Genomic DNA, 19,010 nt, shown 5'->3' on the forward strand with positions numbered 1-19,010 from the left:
CATACCAGCTTCACCAACATAATCTGTATTTGGAAGCATGTTGCAGAAAAACCCCAGCACAGCTCCTCTTCCCCAGGTGCCACAGGGAGGGGAGAGCAGGAGACCCACTTGGCTCCAGCACAGCTCCAACACGGGGCTGCTCCCATTTGTCTGGACACTGACATGTGCACACACACTCCTGCCAAGTATAAAATAAACCTAGTCTTTAAAGAGCTACAATGTCAGGGCTGGAGAGAAACAAAAGCCCCAGCAGAATTTCCCTTCCCCGGCTGGCACAGGCTCGCTCCAAGAATCCCCACTCCATCATCCTGTCACAAAGTGATATTTAAAGGCAAATAAAGTTCTCTTATCAGAGGAAATTCCTGATGTCAAAAACAACCCAAAAGGGAGTTTAGTGCTTGAAAGGCTGAGATTTATAGCCCAGGAGTCCCTCCTCATGCAGAGCAGGGGCTGTATGAGCATACACCCCCCTGAAGACTGACAAGTATCCAGAGGGACATTTCTGCAAGGGGAGGAGAAGGACGGCTCCATGCCCATCTCAGCCGTGCAGGAGAGCCAGAACAGCAGCCAGAACCTCAGCCCTGCCCTGGCCACACACATCACCGAGCCAGAGGACATTCATTAATTATAACATGCCTCCAAAACAGCCTTGACAATCCAGACTGGGTGAGCAAAGGGCAGAAGAAACAAGAAAGAGGTATTTAAATCTACCAAGACATCTATAAAGCACAGATCCTGCTGGGGCCAGTCAGACAAGGGGTCTGCTGGTGTGCAGATATAGAGCAAGGGGATGTGGGCACCCCTGAGGACTGGCCCCAGCTCAGCTCCCCCCTCAGTAGGACATTCCAGCAAAAACCTCCTCAGGAGACTCCCAAATGCTCCTCTGGCTCTGGGGCAGCCTCTCCTCCACTTACCAGGGGGACTGGTGTGAATCCCACTGCAGGCTGGTGACATCTGAAAACACACCTGGGTGTAGACTGAGGGGGCTTGAGGGAGATGCTCAGGGAGGAGTGAAGCGGATCCAGCTGGGAAATCCACATGAAGATCAAGCACAGAGGGTCAGAGGCTGCTCTCCAGCTGGGAATGGGCAGCAGGGTGGGATTTGTCACCACTCTCAGGGTTTGCCATCCAGAACAAAGAAACCAAAGCAGTCCCCCAACTCAGTTCTCTGCTGCCAAAAGACTTTCAAGCCCAGCCAAGGGGGAAACAGGCATCCTTTTCAAAAGCTGAGGGAAAACAGACCTCAGTGCTGCCCTAGATCCCCTCTGCAACATACGTGCTGTCAAGGCATACAAGACGAGGCTTTTTCTGAGGAGCAGCTTGTTCTGCCTGCTTACCCTCTCAGCAGAGCTGGTATTTGATAGTGACGCCCAAGAGGTTCAGCTCAGGCAGCTGCTTTCTCTGCAGGACCAGCTCCCACAGCTCAGCATCTGCCTCTTGGCATGGGAACAGGGCTGAACACCAGCCTGTGAAGTTACACCTTCCCTCTGCTCTAAACCCTCCTCCAGCTTTATCCTGCAGGGAATAAATGAACGTTCCTGCTGGAATCTAGCGCTGCCTGTAGCTGCACAATATTCCCTGTGGCTCAAAAACACCTGCACATGTTCTGGCCCCAGGCACAGGGGGTTCTCTGCTCTGAATGAGCAGCAACCACAAACACCAATTTAGAAATGTGAGGTGCATCCCTCTCTTCTGCCTTTCTTTTTGCAAAGCCAGTAATGAATTTACTGCCAGTAAATCCTATGGAATTTCTAGGGGGTCCTCCTCTTTGCTCATCAGCTTTATGCTGGAACAGAGTGTTCCTAATTAAATGTGCTGGACTCCAACTCCTGCATGCTTCTGGCTCTCAGAAGTCCCCTCCCTCTGGAGGGCACGGATTGCCATGCGGGCAAATTGATGCAGCTTTTGCTCAAACAGTGAAATTTGACACAAAACCAAGCCTCAGGCTCAGCGATTCACGAAGTGAGAACAACAGCCAGAAAAAAACCAGTGCTGCTGCTGGTTGCAAGCTCAGGTGTAAATGGCCTGGGGCAGGGCAGGGTTGAGCAGCCACAGGCTCCAGACCCCTCTGAGTTCTCTCCTATTCCTGCTTTTCATAGCAAAGCACAAGAACCTCTGGGTTCTTGCTGGATATGTCTGGATCACCTGCAATGCCTCAGCTGAAAGACAGGGCAGATATTGGCTCTCAAAGCCAAACACAATTCCTCTCTCCATACCCAAATCCATCTCTGGTGCTGTTACTGCTGCTGAATTTTATTCCAGTTGTGACCGCAGTCTTGGGACACAAATAAACCAGCCAGTACTGCCCAGCCACTCCCCTTCCAGCATGGAAGGGTCATTCCTAATGGAGCACAGAAAATATTCAGGAGTCTGTGACCACAGTGACCCCAAACCTGGAACAAGACCCATGTCCTGGTATTCAGGGGGATTTTTGTCCAGTCTGGTGAATCTCCTGCCCCTCCATCCAACATCCTTATCTTGCAGATTATCACAGCCTGGCCAGAAAAAATAACAGCAAATTGCCTGTTTCCAGTGCATCTGCTGAGAAAACTCAGATGCAAAGATGGAGCAGTAGCTCTAAAAATAGAGCTGGCAGAAAAGCCAGACTTTTCATTCCATGTTTAGTTCCAGTACAGTTCTGCCCAACCAATATTGCAAGAGAAATGGTTGGGTTTTTTTTCAAAGCCTTTATTTAGCTCCTATTATCAGTCAGATGAATAAAAACCTCTTATACTCTCAGCCACTTCAGACATTTTCTTCCCTTCTTCATGGAGAAAAGAGGTGAAACACCAGACTTGATGCTCACACTTGTCTCCAGGCACACATATCCCTTATTTTCCCTACCTTGAAAACATGCCAGGTACAGCTCAACCTTTGACCAGCCTCTGGAATTCCATAAAACGACCTTCCAGCCAGGAAATTCTGACACTACTTTAATTAGCAACCAGATTTCTTTGAAAATAGTAACATCTCTACATGGAGTTGATGTTGCTGTTAGTGGTTTTGAAGCAAGTTTCCTTAGTAACAATCACTTGCAGCTGCCCCAGTGCCTGGAAGGATGGAGCCAGTGCTGGAGCCAGGAGGGGAAGACGGAGATGAGGGCATTTCCACGCTCCATCCATTGGTCTTTAGATGGTGGGCAGCTTTATCCAGCACCAAAATACCATTAAAATGTAATCCTGATTACTGCCCAGTGTGATAGTGTGCATACTTAAAGAATAAAAACAGATTCCAGAGAGTCAAGGGAAACTCAGCTGCTTTTGGAGCAGCACATTCTCTATTTGTTCATCCATCCTTCTGTGTAAGCAGCACATGATGGCAAAATCACACTTTTCTTCTCTATTCCTTTCCTTAAGACACTGATTTCACTTTTCCATGTGGGAATACGAAAACAGGACCAGGTCAGTGTTGCTTTGGTGAGGGAGTTCTGGGGAAGCCTCACTGATATTCCAAGGCACCTCAAAACCACAGAGAAACATTCAATAACCAAAATAGATCTTCACATTGTTGTAAAATTGACAACTACATTTCCACCAGCAGTAGGAGGGGTTGTTCTTGGTTCTGGGACTAGGAGGTCTGAGCAGGCTGTGCTGGCTGGGAGGCAGACCCAGCTCTGCTCCCAGACCCTGCAGGAGCAGTTTGCACAGCAAACCACTCGCTAATTTTCCACAGCACAGATTTATTACCTTTGGCATTGACTTATGAAAATAGCACCGTGTAAAAACAAAGCAGTTCATCTCTCCCTGACCACTGCTCCAGACCCCTGTGGAGTGAGTGTGTGGAGAGCATCACCAGCACTGCTCATCCCTGCTGGGCATCTCCTGGGAGGGTGGCAAGGACCTGCTGAGCCATGCCAGGGCACAGGCAGTAATTCCCACTTTAGGGGCACATGCAAAACCTACAAGCAGGAAAAGCAGAAAAAGAACTGCTATGGAAAGTGGGGGGAAGTGTTAATTTAATTTTCCCCACTTTGAAAAATGAAATTATTTCACTCCCTCTCAAGCCCATCCATCCCTCCAGGCACTGCCTGGTCCATCACTGCAGCCACAAGCCCACCTGGAAAACGTGGAGATGTCAGAGCCTGGTGGGGTTATCAATCCACAGAGCCAGGGAAAAGCAGCTCTCTGGGAGCACAGGTCACCTCTGTCCACAGCCTGGGCGAGTGCCTGCTCTGCTGCCAGGAATCAGCCTTGGAAACGCTCGGCAGCGCTGGCACCACAGCACTGGCAGCAGCTACAGCTAAGAAGGTGCCTTTTTGTGCACCTTTTATCCCCACAAACAAATATGCAGGAGGTGGAAAAGCCCTGGAAAGGCAGAGAGCTTCTGTCTCACTTTGAATTTCTCCAGGTCAGTGATCTGTCCCTTCTGCATCCTTTGCCTGTAATCATTTATTCTCATGGAAGCAGTGAATTTACTCATTAACAACTTGACTGTCCCCCTGCTGAGCTACTGCAGTCCTACAGCAGATTTATTTCTCCCCAGCCCATCCATCAAAATCCTTTAATAAGACCTCTCACATTTAGTGTGTGTCTACTTTTTATTTTCAATCACACAAGAACTGCTCCAACCCTCCCAGGCAGCAAACAAAGGTGCTTCTCCTCCAAGTGGGCACGGCTTTTTATCCATTTTTTTATAAAATACTCAAGTGCCTGAGAGCAAACAAACCCCACATATAAAAGCACAAAAGTCTGTGTTTGAAAGAGGGGTGTGCACTGAAATGTGCTTTGCCCTCATTTTGCTCTTTTCCCCACAGCAACTCCTGGCTTGTTCTTGTATGTCTGTGTCTCAAATCCTCACTCCTAAAAATTACATTTTTCCAAGTTATTCATGGAGGATTACAAGGTTCTGAATGAGAAGGTTCCCTATGCTTGTATCTCAAGATTTTAACAACCAGGCTTTAGAAACAACCACCCATCCCTTCCACCACAGGGGAAGGACAGAGGTGCAAAGTGGCAGCTATTAAACACCTCGGCAGGGCAAGGGAAAGAGGTGAGCACTGAGAATCCATTTTGCACCAACCTCTTTTCAAGTTTTTCTCTCAAAACTCTGGGGTTTTATTGAGAGAGATCAAAGAAAACACTCTCCATGAAGCCACAGATTCAGAGCTACCAGCCAGCATGAAACCTGCTCCGTGCCATAACAAGCAGCAGCAGCAACCCAATACTTCATGGTGTTATTTTCTAAACAGTGCCTGTTCCCTTCCTAAGCAGCTTGGCTTAGATGAACAGCTGATGGAGCGTTTTCCACAAAGGATTTTTTCTTTAAACACCACTTCTGAGAAGGATTTGGCTCGTCCACTGATTTCACACACAGCACTGCTTTATCTTCACAGCATCCTCCTGTTCAAGCTGTCCTTCCCCTGCCAGTGCCACACACACCTCCTGCCAAAGATCCTCGGGGGACTAAATCTGCAGCACTTGGCACATGGCAGGGCAGAGCAGTGCCATCCCTTGTGGCTGCACAGTGCCGAAGATCTGGATAGCCAAGTTTTAGAAACGACCTCCACCAGGGCAGCAGCAAGAGCCTGGCTGGCAGCAGGCTCAGCCAGCTGGCACTAAGGAGAGGCACAGAGGAACACCCTGCTAAATCCCTGCCCAGCTGGAGCTGCCAACAGCAAATGCCACACAGGTACAGGTGCAGCATCCAGGGATGCTGACACGCCAGCCTGGACACGGCCAAACAAGCCTGTGCTCAAACCCCAGCAGGTGGGGATCAGCCCTTTGTGGGTGCCCAAGAGAAATCACAGCAGAGCAAAACTGGTCAGGCCAGAGGGGGATGGCTGGAATTCCTTGGGATGAGGCTTCAGTCACTCCCAGAGAAGGACTTTGCCCACAGCAGCCTCTCACTGCACAGTAGGAGATTCCTGCACTTGACTGAGATGGAACTTTGCTACTTCACAGTTGAAGGGCAAAGCATTAAGTAACCCATTAAAGACAAGCCTTTGTCTTTTTTTTTTTTTTAATGTGTCCATTTGTCTTTTAGCCCAGATTTAAGCTACAACACCCTCAGGGAATGGCTCAGTGGACTCCCCTGTCCTTGGGCACCTTGTAAGGGGTACAAGCACTGCTGTGCAAGGCCAGCTCAGCCCAGGGGCTGACTGAGCCCAGAGAATGTGCAGAGGGGCAGCTGCCTCCACCAGCACTCCCACCCTCTCCAGCTGCTTTAATCCTCCTGCAAACACCACCAGAAACCCAGCAAGGGGTGGCTGTAAAGTGGCCCTTAAAACTTCCTGGTGCTGCAGAGATAAGACACTCTAACCACATTTTCAGGATTTCAGGTTCTCATACTATTTACCTTGAGGTGTCAATTGTCCTTGATGGTTAAATACTCCTAGGAAGCTTCTGGGAATGTTTGTTCTTTTTTTTTTTTTTAAACAGAGTGGTGGTTTCTGAGAAAATATGTGAATTAATAATTAGCTGGTAGGATTAGCAGCAGTTCATAATAGGGTCTTCCTCCCAGTATAATACAGTATTACATGAGAAGAGGGATAAGAAAAAAAGTGACTCAGAGGAAAAAAAATCCTCTTTTACAGAGACACAAAGCGCCCTGATGGCCCTCACTGTGAAGAGCCACATGCTTGTGCTGTGCAATGTGCAGGAGTGGAAAAGCCAAAGCTCCTGCAAGCAGCTTCAGGCAGACAGGTGAGCAATAAGCAGGTGTTCCAGGAAGACTTGGTATTCTAGAATTAACTGGAAGTCACTCAAAACCAGCCAGCTAAATAAATCCAGCCACTTACTTCATGAGAGAGAAAAAGCCCCATATAATTCTGAAGGCTGATTTTCCAAGGGTCTTGGGTTCACTCCCTTAAACTAACAGGAATTTGAGAGTAATTTTAGCAAAATGAAAACTACACCACAGCAGAAACTCTTGTAATCCCAGAACATACAGAAAAAAAAGTGCCTTCCTATAAATAGAAAAAGTGGGGAATTCCAGCTTGCTAATACTGACTGATGTGCTTGCAGCCTAAATCTGAAATTGCTATGAAAAAGGCTGACTTGAGGGATGTCATCTGACTGCAGTTATTTGAGACTGTGAGAAGCAGAGTCTCTTCAGGGAGCTGTCACTCCACACGCCAGGAGAGTGAGGTTTTTGTTACTAATAGGAAAGAACTGACTCAGCTTTTAATGCCAGGAAGACTTTGAAAGGAAATGAACAAATCTCCTTGGAGTGCCCCATTCTGCCATGGTAAATTCCACCCAAGGAGCACATCTCTGTCCTGGAAGGAGATGAGCAATCCCTGTGCCCAGGATGAAGGGCTCAGGGCTCACACTGAGCTCCAGCATGGCATTGGAAATGAGCCTTTGAAGTCCATCTGGGTCATCCTGTGGTGTTCACATGGACAACATCCCTCAAGATCCCAGTGCTGCCTCTGCTCAGGGAACAATCTCACACCTGTGTTGCAGGGACATCAGCAGGGTGCTTTGTGAAGAAGACTCAGAAACAACAGATAGGAGACATGAAGGAGAGGATGGCACTGCCACAGCTTCTCCCCATGGGGCCAAAAAACCTAATCTATCCATTAGTTCTTGGGGAGAAAATCCAGATTTAGAGATAAACCTGTCCCTGTTCTCCTCCCCAGTGACTGGCCATCACTGCACAGCAAGCACAGCTGGGAGGAGAGCCCTGCTCAGGCCCTTCCTTGCTGCCAAACTGTCCCAGCAGCTGCAGGAATTGTCTGTAAGGCCTCCCTGGGCATCTGCTGCTGGGACAGAGAGCCACGGGCTCAAAGGCAAGAGCTGCAATACTTTTAGCAGCCACAGCCCTGCCTGGTACCTCCTGTTTATCAACATGCAGTCTGACAGGGTAAAAACCATGACCTTGAGCACAAGGAAAAGAATTCCATTAAAAATCAATGTTCACTCCTCTACCTGCCAATGACATCACCCCTGTGAAAGGATTTCACCCAGAGTTCATCAGTCCCTGCTGCTCGTCCTTCTCATTTCCTCGGAGAATAACTGAACAGCTCTGGGTTAATTTGGTGTAAGTGTTCCCCCAGCTGCCTGCGTGCTGACACACAGGGAGCAGTGTCCACAGTCACGGATTGTTTGCTTTTAAAACATATAGGAGGAATCCGTGACTCTGGCAGCGAGCGTGATGAAACCGAGCCGTGAGAGCAGGGCACATTCCAGAGCCAGATGTATGGGCACAGCTGGGACACAGCCCAGCTCAGAGCTCTGCTCAGGTCCTCTCCTCCTCCCTGAAAGGAGGCAGAGTGCTCTTCTCACAAATCCCATTCTCACAAGCCCCCACAGCACAGCCTGCAAGGTGCAAGCCACTCGTGCCCTCATAAATAAAACTCTGGGCAAAGCCTCGATGGATTTGCCTCCCCCGAGCTGAAGCTCCCACTCAACCAAGCAGGAATTTCAGCCTGCAAGGGCCAAAATTCCTCAATTTCCTCCCCACAGCTACTCACTAAAAAATCTGGTCTGACCTTTCGTACCACTTCATTTCTTCTGCTCTGCAATTAAAAAGTGGCACAGCCGGGACATTGATTTTTGCACGTTTCTGTATAGAAGCAGCGTGGGCTGCAGAGGATTTGGGAGTACTGAGGCAGATTAATATTAGTATTATTATTTGTGTGACACCTACACTGTACTGCTGATTCTCAACTTATCAAAACCTGCCTGTGGGTAAATTACACCCCAATAAAGATGGGGAGCCAACAAATATGGAACTCCTGTGGGCAATTAAAGGCAAGCAAAGAAATTGGCAGATTAAGAAAGGAGTCTGCCTGGTTCTCAGTTTGGGTTCAACCTGAGAACTGAGTTCCTGAGAGATGGAATACTCAGCAATTCTCAAAACCATCTTTCAAGAAAGGATTTTTGTTTGAACATGTCTGAAACCCCCTGGAGCCAGTGTTACCCTGCAGCTCACTGTACCTCCCCATCACCACTCTGCCTTCAACACCTCCCAGTCCCAGGCATTCAGAGAGAAAAACCTGCAATGCAGACAGGCAGGAGACCTCTCTGCACAGGGTCAGCAGAACCCTAGTGATGTAACACCAACTTCCCAACAAGCTGGGTGGGAGGGTGCACAATCAAGACAAAATGCACAGTGATTAATTTCTCCTCGTTGTAGAAGTGTCAGATACCACAAGATGGATTCATGGAACAAGAATGCAGGGGAGGAAAAGCTGAGGAGGGTACATGAGAAACCTTTCCATTTAGGCCAGGTATTAAGAGCAAAATCCTTTAAATGCACCAATATTTTAAAAAAAATAGTGAAGTAATAGATACGATGTTGAACAACTCTGAACATAATGAACTTGTATCTAACAGGTGGTCCCAGTTAACCTAAAAGCTCTCTCAGGTACCTCACAAGCCAAGGCTGTGCAGAGCAGCTGGTGGGAAAAGCAATCATCCTGAGCAGCCAAAAGTTCAAATTTCCTTGAACTTTTGGCTCTGCCAGTTCACTCATACTCTCTGAAGTACATTATCTCTGCTTGCAGGGTTTACTCCAGCCTTTCATTGTTGTCTTATCTCCAGCCTCTTCCTGCCCCAGCTTCAAAAAGAACAGAGAGCATCACAGAACAATATGAATGAGCTAAAAAAATATATTAATAAACACCAGCCCAAAATCTTCACCAACCAGGCTGCCCAGCACACTTGGAGAGGCAGGAGGGGGTTTTGCAAGAACAGATGAGGAGAAATAATCTCCCCTGGCCGATACAGGGTAACTACAACATTCCCCAGACCAACCTATTTGCAGCCCATCAGTAACGTCAAGCTAGGCAGCATCCACTGGGACACAGGAGCAGGGGAAAAGGCAAACACATCTCAGTTATGTTTGTGCCAGCATCATAAACTATGGTCCATTCTTGGGTATGATGGACTAAAGCAGCTTATCTACAACTCACAGTGCAAACTTTTTGGACAACAACCCTGTAAGCAGTTGATTCCTGCAGTTGTGAGAGTGCACTGAGAAGGGTTTCCCAGGATATGGAGAAAACAACCTTCTCTGTCTGGCTGAGGAGAGCATGTCCCAGAGAAGACCTTTTCCTTGGACAACAGCCATGCATGACTAGTGGGAGAAATCCCCACGCATGTCAGACCAGCAACACATGCCAGGTGGTGGGCAGCCCTCTCCTGATAGCACAGCAGGATCCACACATCTGCACAGACCCAGAACAGCAGTCAGGCATCCAAGAGATGCCTCAAAACACACCTGAGCTGGGCCTCTCTACAATGCCCAGGACAACAGGTTCTGCAGCTGTTCTCATCTACCAGTTTAAAAAAATAATACCAAAAAGATGAAAGACAAAAACAAACCAAAAATCCCAAAAGTGGTCCAGCACCTCCCACACAGTCCAGGGCTTGTGAATCACAGCCATACCAGATCCCAGGCTGCTGCTGTGGGATTTCTGCACAACCTATCTGCCCAGGAAGAGCACAGTTATGACACCACAGCAGACTGGAGACCAGCATAATCTCCCAGATAAGGCTTGGCTGTGGTGAAAGGAAATTGGCTGCTTTGTTTCACAGCAGAGCTCCCTCCTGAGCACCTTTCTGCACAGCCTGCATCTCCCCCCAGCCCTGTGGCTCAGCTCTGGAGCCCAGCAATAACTCCCTGGGGTGGGCTCTGGGCAGCACAGGAGGCTCAGCCCTCCCTGGACCTGCTTAATTTGGCCCTTCAGACTCATTTCACATCTCCAAAAGAGGCCACTGTGCCCCACCACTATTGGCTCACTGAAGGAGCAAACCCGGGAGCCCCATCCACCAAAGGCTGATGCTAACGAAGAGCAGAAGCCAATTAGCAATCCCCCAGCTGACTCATCAGGGGTTCCTGTGTCCTGGATGTGCTGCAGGGTGTTCACCTACTCTGACTACACTGAAAGTCTCTTGAAAAGCAGCTTTGAGGTCATGCAGGCTATTCACATTTTGGGTTATTTTTAGAGGTCCAAATGATGTCGGGATATCCGGGAAGACTTCACAGATTTAGTCCCATTCCCACAGAGTTCAAGACCAAATTGTTCAGAAACTCATTTTATCCTCAAGGGTTTTTTCTAATGCTTGGCTTATACCCTCCTGCTTCTACTGGTATGTTAATTAGTTTTAAAAAAACTTACTAAACATTATTTTAAAGTAAAAATATGCTGCAGTTTTTGTGGTCAAAGCAGATATTTTAAAGCATTTCCCATATTGGGAATAAGGTCTTTAACATCTGAAAAGTCCCATGTTGCCTTTCCCATTACTTTTGAGCTGTTGCCACAGAGAATGTGAGAAGCAAAAAGAATGGAATAATTTTTGAAGTTACATAGGCAGGATAGAGCACAACAGGTGATTCAGAATCCAGGTTAGGCTTTGCAGAGATGGCAAGTCCAACACCAACAGCTGTGTTACAGGGGTAACTCGCCCAACATTCCCATTTGGATACCTGTGCCTCCTTACACTCCCCAGGGGCCACATGGGCTGCAGGTGAGCTGTCCATCCCAGGGAAAGAACAGGGATCACAGCAGAGACCTGGGAGAATTCCCAGCCTGGGAATCAACCACCTTCCCCCACCCACTGGGCAGCTCCTTCATCTCCTGTCCGAGAAATATTGCAGTTCCATTTTCCAGCTTGGCTCTTTCCCTTTTGGGGCTCATTGAATTTTGATCCGCCCACAGCATTCTTGGTATTTTTTTCCTTTCACACTACAAATTATCATCTACAGCATCAACTGCTGCTGTTCTGCTCCCAGGAGTCCTTCACGGATGCACCCTGGTTACAACACCACTCCCATGATGTGGGTCAGGGGTTGCTGTTACCATCAATGGCAGCTCCCACCTCCATCTTTCCCAAGAAAATCCCCTCAGACCTGGACACTGTCACAGCTGTCCCTGGCATCACCATCCCTTGGCACCTCCAAGCTGGATGCAGTGACCACAGACAAACTCCTGCAGTGCCCAAATTTCTGTCCTAACCCCATGCACCTTCTTGACCAAAGAGGAAAGTAAGTGCCAAATTCTGGCAACCCAGCTACCTAACATCACCTGGAATGAGTACTGGATGACACCCTGCAATTCTCTAATTTCTGGAAGTGCCCAGGCCACGTTGGCCAGGGCCACTAGAAGCAAGCTGGAGCATCCTTGCTAGGACCAAAGCCAATGCTGGCAGAGGACAGAGCAATCCACAAAGCTGGAATTCACCCCTCCTCCTCCTAATCCAAAATAGCCCCATTGCTGGCTCATCAGGCTCAGCCCAGAACTCAACTGCTTCGGGGTCAGATGAGGAGAAAGGAATTGTAGGAGGCAGCTTTAAGTGTTGGCTTTAAGTGGCAGGGCTGGAAAGTTAATGCAAAGGGGCTGCTAAGGATTGCTGCTGATTTCTGCTGTGGGGCTTGGTTCTGAAGGCAGATCAGGCACTATAATCAATAAAGTGCCTGTGCACAGCCTAGGGACAGCTGAATCCCTGCCCTGTCCATCACACCAGCGCTGGCTCCCTGCAGCCACCAGGGCTGCTGCCCAGAGAACAAGCCACACTAACTCACTTGTCCACAGCAGATTATGTTGTGGAATATTTATTGCCTTCCCGATCGGAAGAAAGAAACATTTCTCTCTTGGACATAATGAAGAACACATTTCCAGCACTTAACAGCTGGAAGCTGGAAAGGTGGCCAAAGAAAATCCCTAACTATTTTTTTCCCCTTTAAAGTAAGCATCTGGAAAGCTAATTTCTGAGGAAGAGGAACCTTCCTAAATCAATCCAAGGAAAGAGTCAAACTTGGTCACAATTTACAGGCAGGGGCTGATAAGATCACATTGTGAGTGTGGTATCAACAACATGGTTTCTGTCTGTCCCTGTCAGCTTGACTCCAAGAGGATGAGGAAAGGCTGTTTTTATTTAATGAAATAGAACAACTCACACTGGCAGAGACTTTCAGTGTGGTTTTGATCATCCACTGAAGTATCAGGGAGTTCTTCAATCTCCACCCCACATGGCTGCAGCTGATACACTCTGGGTGATGCTGACCTGTCCCCAGCCCCTGGGATGACAAGTGAGGTCCCTCCACTGCCTCAGCCTCAAACTGTCCCTGGGACCAGCTCCTCCAGCCTGTGTCAGCACGAACACAGGGAATAACAACTGGCACACGTGCCTGCAAGCAAAGCACTGCTCTGCCCAGGCCAGAGCCTCACATTAACCCTGCATAGGATGAGAGGGTCCCTATTCCTCCCCTTGCATGTTAACAGCATTAACTTCCACACCATGAGTGCACCTCGAGGGCTGGAGGCAGTCACTGATGCTAACTGCAGGGCTGCATCACCTGCCAAGGAAGCCCTGTGCCATGGCTATTCACCACCTGAAGCCGATGCCAGGCTGCCCAAATCTGCTCCAGGCCACAGAAGGAGCTGATGGGTGGGCACTCCCCAGGCCAGAGCTCCGTGCCCCCACACCTCAGCAAGCCCTGCCCTGCACACACTGAGTGCTCTTCCCAGAAACACAAGCAGCTGACGAGAGCAGAAACGCTCCGCTTTGGATGAGATGTCTGGGAAAATGCTTCTCCTCTAACTTTCATGACAGGTTCAAATTCTTTCAGAGGGAGGGCTAACGCGGGTTGTTTTTAAACAGGCGCTGTGTTATTGTAACCAATAACAGGAAATTGATGGCTTGCAGTGTGGTGGGACACAAGGCAGTCCCCCTGGGGCAGGCTGCTGACTGTCCCCAGCACGGCCAGATGCTGTGGGCTGGCTGGCTGTGGAGCAGAGCCTGCAGAAAGCACCCAGCACCCTTCACGGGCCAGCAGAGGGAAGGCAGAATCCAGAGCCAAAGCATTTCCAGATGCCCCATCCCATGTGTCCTGTAGCTGTGGGGTAACTGAAGCCTTTGTCCAGGTTTGGTGCTGAACACTTCCAAAAAGGAAACACAGGACAGGCAAAGAGATTCCCCTCCCTCCTGAATCCCTGGCTACCACACACCAGCCACTGGGAGAAAAGATGCTGCTGGCAAATTCAAGACTTATTTGAGAAGCAGGCTTAGCTCACGCTGTTCCCCAGCATTATCCACCCCAGCATGGGCCCAGGCTGTGCCAGAACAAACAGCACATCAAATAAACAACACATTAAGACAGAGCACGCTGCGGACACGTGCGGTCACTCCACTCTCCAGCCCAGTGGCCCCTGTGGCTCAGACATCCACAGCAGCTTCTCTCTGCTCCCTGTAAATGCTCCTCTGACCTGCCCCAGGGCTGCCACAGCAGGGCTTGCTGCTGAAAAAGAAGCCCAGCCCAAGGGCAGCAGCTTCACCCTGCTGGGGACTGATGCTTCCAGCACACCTCAGCAAGGGCTTGGCACACAAAGGAGCCAGAGGCCAGCTGCAAAGCACATCACTGAAGTGCTGCTGCTGCTCACTCAGCACCCAGCCAGGGCAGCACGAATCCACCTGCTCACATTTCTCACACTGAATTTCTGGCTCGGGCAGCAGCAGGGACGGGAGGAAGCGGCACAGCCCAGAACTCCATCCATCGGTGGGTTCCAGGTCACGCTCCTGACCCACTTCCAAATCCGGGTGGTTTTTATTTGCAGGGCACAGGGAGCTGCACCGCCAGCCATGCACCTGTCACCCCTCTCCCTTTCAGCAACCTGAGCCAGGGCCACCACGCCGCGGACACGCTCACATCCTGTCCCAGCCCCGGGGACACTGAGGCACGCAGGGCAGGAATGCTGAGCTGCACCAAGACTCACGGCTGGTTTGGGATGTGGGGAAATGAACCCCAAAGCCTTTCCAACACCGGCACCAAAGACAACACCCCAGCCAGCTCACATTTCCTCCTTCCTGGCAGTGTAGGGACACAACTGATCAGTCCCCCCACTGCAGAAATCCAAGTCCTTATCCCAACTCCCTGCCCAGAAAATAACACCAGCAGGGGCAATTCACTATCCCTCAACACAAGGAAAAAACAGGACCAGACTCACATAGCAGTTATGGATACAGCATGAACAGGGGGCTACAAACTCAGCATGCCTGGAACACCCAGTGCATGTCCTCACTGGACACGTGTGCAGCCATCAGCACAGCGAGTTCATCTTGATCAGGGTCTGGGATTTGCTCTGATTCAGGCAGGGACAGTGCACCCCACACTGCTGCTGAAATCTGGAATCTGTGCTGCTCCTTGGAGCAAGAATTAAGGACACCAGGCTGGTACCTGGCAGATGGCAGTAGCATTGTTGTAGCACATCATGCCACTAGAGAAGAACAAGAAGCTTTTATTGATCTTTTATTGGTGTCATTGTCCCAAAATGCCTTTAGAGCAGCAAAATAGTAATAACAATAGAATAATTCTACCCTTTGCTGAACACTCTGCAGCTCTTCTAGAGGCAGAGCCCTTTGAGTGCAACTTAGCATTGAATACAGCCCTGTGTGTCACAGTGACATGAACACCGTGGGGTCTGCAGTAAGTGGCTATTGGGAATAAGTGGGATCCCAGCAGGACACCAGCAGGACAGCAACCTGAGCAGGTCTGGCTCAGAGCAGTCAGACAGCTGTACTTCAGTCCACAGGAGGCCACTGTACTGTAAGGATCTGCTCCCAAGGGGAGCTTTGTAAATATTTTCCAGGATGAACATTTGTAAATAGTGTCTTTCAACACGTCTTGAGACCAGATTCTTGATGTCCTGTTTTCAAAAGGGAATCATCATCTTCAAAGGCAGGGAGGCAAAGCCGTTCATGCAAACAGCACAGCTACAAGCAATGCAGTTTGGCACTGGTCCCCAGAGCTGCTCAGGTGGGTGTTTGCACTAGATGTGTGTCTACCAGGCACAGCCACAGCCTCCCCTGCCACGGCTCCCAGCCCTGTTCCCAGGCACATCACCCTCAGAGCCCCCAGCAATCCGATCTGCCTGGGGAAACGTGATCACCTCCCCCTGTGCTGCTGAGGGACACGGGTCACATTCTGCCAAGATCACAGCACAGCAGACTGGCATCTGCCTGGAGCCTCACGGCTCATGAAATCAATATACAGGCCACGGGAGTCATTTTGTCTCCTCCACTCTTTGAAGAATTCCCTCCCTTCCTTCTCCCCAGCCACAAAACCCTGCTCTGGGTGGTCCCTCCCAAGACTGTAAATTGACTTGCTGAAAGCCTTAGCAAAAGAAAGGTCAGATGCCTTCCAAACACAGAGCTGACAGTGCTGTACAACTGTCCAGACATTATTCCAAGGCTGTGCACATCCCCACAGCTCCCTGCACCACAGCAGGCACTCACACCTCAGCCAGGTGCACTCACTCTGCACAGGTTTCCCCCAAAACAGCACCTGCAGATGCAGCCTGCTGTATGGCCCAAACCTGCACCTCTGGTCACGGCCCAAACCTGCACCTCTGGCTACAGACTGGAGTAGGGGTGGGGTGGGCTGTGGAGCTGCTGCCCTTCCCTGGGATGGCAAATTCCCACAGGACTTCACAATATCCTTACTCTGATGGTTGTGAATAAAACACAAGGGGACACAGAGCAGTGACAAGACCACAGCTACACCTGACAGCAACCTGCAGGACAGTTTTCAGTCTGTTACCTGCAAACCACACAAGAAACTGCAACTCTGGACCGCATCAACACATTCACTACAAATCCCACTGCCTCAGACCCTAAAACATAAAATCACCTTGCAGAACCCCTAAGTGTCCAGCAATGTGAGAAAACCCAAGTGTCCTACAGGTGCTCCCAGCCTTGCCTGTTGCTGTCAAGCCCTGCAGCATCACTGCAGGGCAAACAGGCATTTACAGCCCCTCCTGGCTCCCTGCTCCCACTGCCCAGCCCTGGGAAGGAACAGAGATAAGGGGAGTGCTACAGAAAACACAGGGGCTTAAGAAAGCTCTGATTTAGTGGAGATAAGAGGTCTGGGTGAGTAAGCACACACCACTGAAACAAAGACCGCTGCTGAAAGAAGGGCAGGCATATGGGATGGCACATGTCCAGGGTGGGGGTACAGCACAGGTGTGTCTGACTTCAGAGGTTAAAAACCAAGTTTTTAAGCATAGCTATGTTGTCATTCTCATGGCACCACATCCTGATGAAATGTGCCCAACTGGCCTTCATGGAAGTGGCTCTCTGCTGATGCCTCGTGGATGCCAGAGCTGCCCAAAGTGGGCACTCACATGTTTCAGGCAGAAAGCAGCACTGGTATAAAATACAGAGTGCAAAGCAGCATCCTCCCCCTGACCTGGCTGATGGTGTGTGAGCACAGCCTCAGCACAAGCCCCCAGCACACTCTCCTAGCAGGTGTACAGACATGATACCAAAAGTGGGGAGCTTCCAGCAATGAGACACACGAACAACAAGGCGGTGGGGGAAGAACACAAAGGATGAACTGGACAGAAAAATCCCATCTCCAAACACAGGGCTTGCTCTATCAAGAGGCAATCCCATGTCTGCAGCAAGCTCAGAGCCTGAGGGAGCCTGCTAAAAACAAAACTGCAACAACTGGGGCTCTGCAGGGTCCAAAGGAGCTCCAGTCACCTACCCAGTGACTCCAAACCAAGCTGGCAACCCCTGGGATAACACAAGCCAGGAGTAACAGCTCAGCACAGCCCTTACTCTGAGCACACAATTCCCCAGGCTCCTTAATAAGACACACTAATTTTTCACACTGTTAAGGGCAAAGCAAACAGCTGAGACATTTCTGTTCCTACACCAGGCTCTCGAGCACATTTGCTGCGTATCTTATCAGCAGCTTCAGCAGCCTTTCCAAGCCGTTTCAAGACTTTGGCCTTCAGAATTCTGGAGAGGGGGTGGAAAAACCCTCCATTCATTCTTACCACAGCACAGCACATTTTCAAGAGGACATTCCTACCATCCAGAGCAAACAAATGTTCCCAAGTGTGTGTTCTGTGGAGTTGTTTGAGTTGCAACAAGTAAGATCAATACAGGTTCACTGCACAAGGTATTTAAATATTCTTAAGAGGAGTTCCTGGGCCAGTTTAGAATTAAAAGGGAGAAGCCAGACAAAAGAATACTTGTCTGTGCTTTAGACAGCTTGCAGGCTGGTTTTTACACCCAGAGTTTTACAAGCACAGCTCCATCAGTCAGGACCACAAGCTTGTTGGGACGGGCTCTCCAGAGCATGCTAGGAGCTGTACAAATCTGGCACCTGCTCCTAGGCACTGCAGTACTAAAAATAAAATATAAAAAATACCATAAAAGAGCTATAGTAGGACCCTTTTCAGTACTGCCAAAGCCTTGCTGATTTACTAAGTTTGCTAAGGAAGCCCTTGGCTAAATCACAGACTGATAAAAGAAGCACTCAATACCCTTCCATAGGATACAAACAGGATTTTGTGCTTTGGATGAGACTTGAAACAGCATCGGCTCCTTCTGTGGCCAGCAGTGGATAAGATCTCTATGACATTCCCAGTTTCCTGCAGGTCCTGGGCAGGGATGCCAGGATCTCACCAAAACACAGCATGTGCACAGGTAAATGCCACCTGATCTGCTGTGACAAACAGGAGCCAAATCTTGTGTCCCACAGGGCACAGAGCAAGGTGTTAGAGCACAAGACCATGTGTCACCTCCTCTATACAACACCCCAGGGCCCTGGACATTCACTGTTTTTCTTGCCATTCTCAATACAGCTCTGAATTTGTGACAGAAAGGACTTATGCCTTCATGGAGCACTCAGGAATCACTAAGCAGAGCTTCCAGCTACAACACACTGAATGGTGCATGGTCAACCAGCATCTTCACCACAAATTGAATTCTAGAAAAAAAATTCTTAAAAACCCAAGCCTGCTGCATCTCAGCTCTTAATCCAACTAAAAAAACCCCAAGATTGATTTTAACCTTGACAAGGCACAACTTGTACATCTCTGACACAGCAATTTCCCATCAAAGAGAGGATTTCAGACCCAGCCTGTCCGTAACCTACCCAAGTCCTCTTTTTCCTTGTCTTTATGGGATTTTAAAAAAAAAAAAACACCAAAAAACACATGTCATACACTTCACTTCCAGAGCTGCAGGAAATCCACTCTAAGCTGCATGCCAGCGTCAGCTCCAAGGGTTTCCTTGGGCTGTTCTCTCAGCACAAGGAGAACAAAACAATCTTGG

At 49.3% G+C, this 19,010-nt stretch overlaps 1 protein-coding gene across 3 annotated transcripts in view; it reads right to left on the minus strand.

The window, feature by feature from the left end:
* LAMA5 (laminin subunit alpha 5) overlaps positions 1 to 19,010 on the minus strand; it is an 85,349-nt gene that overhangs the window by 50,309 nt on the left and 16,030 nt on the right. The window lies entirely within an intron of this gene.

This window comes from Passer montanus, unplaced genomic scaffold, assembly GCF_014805655.1.
Source record: "Passer montanus isolate IOZ18808 unplaced genomic scaffold, ASM1480565v1 scaffold41, whole genome shotgun sequence".
Taxonomy (NCBI): Eukaryota; Metazoa; Chordata; class Aves; order Passeriformes; family Passeridae; genus Passer; species Passer montanus.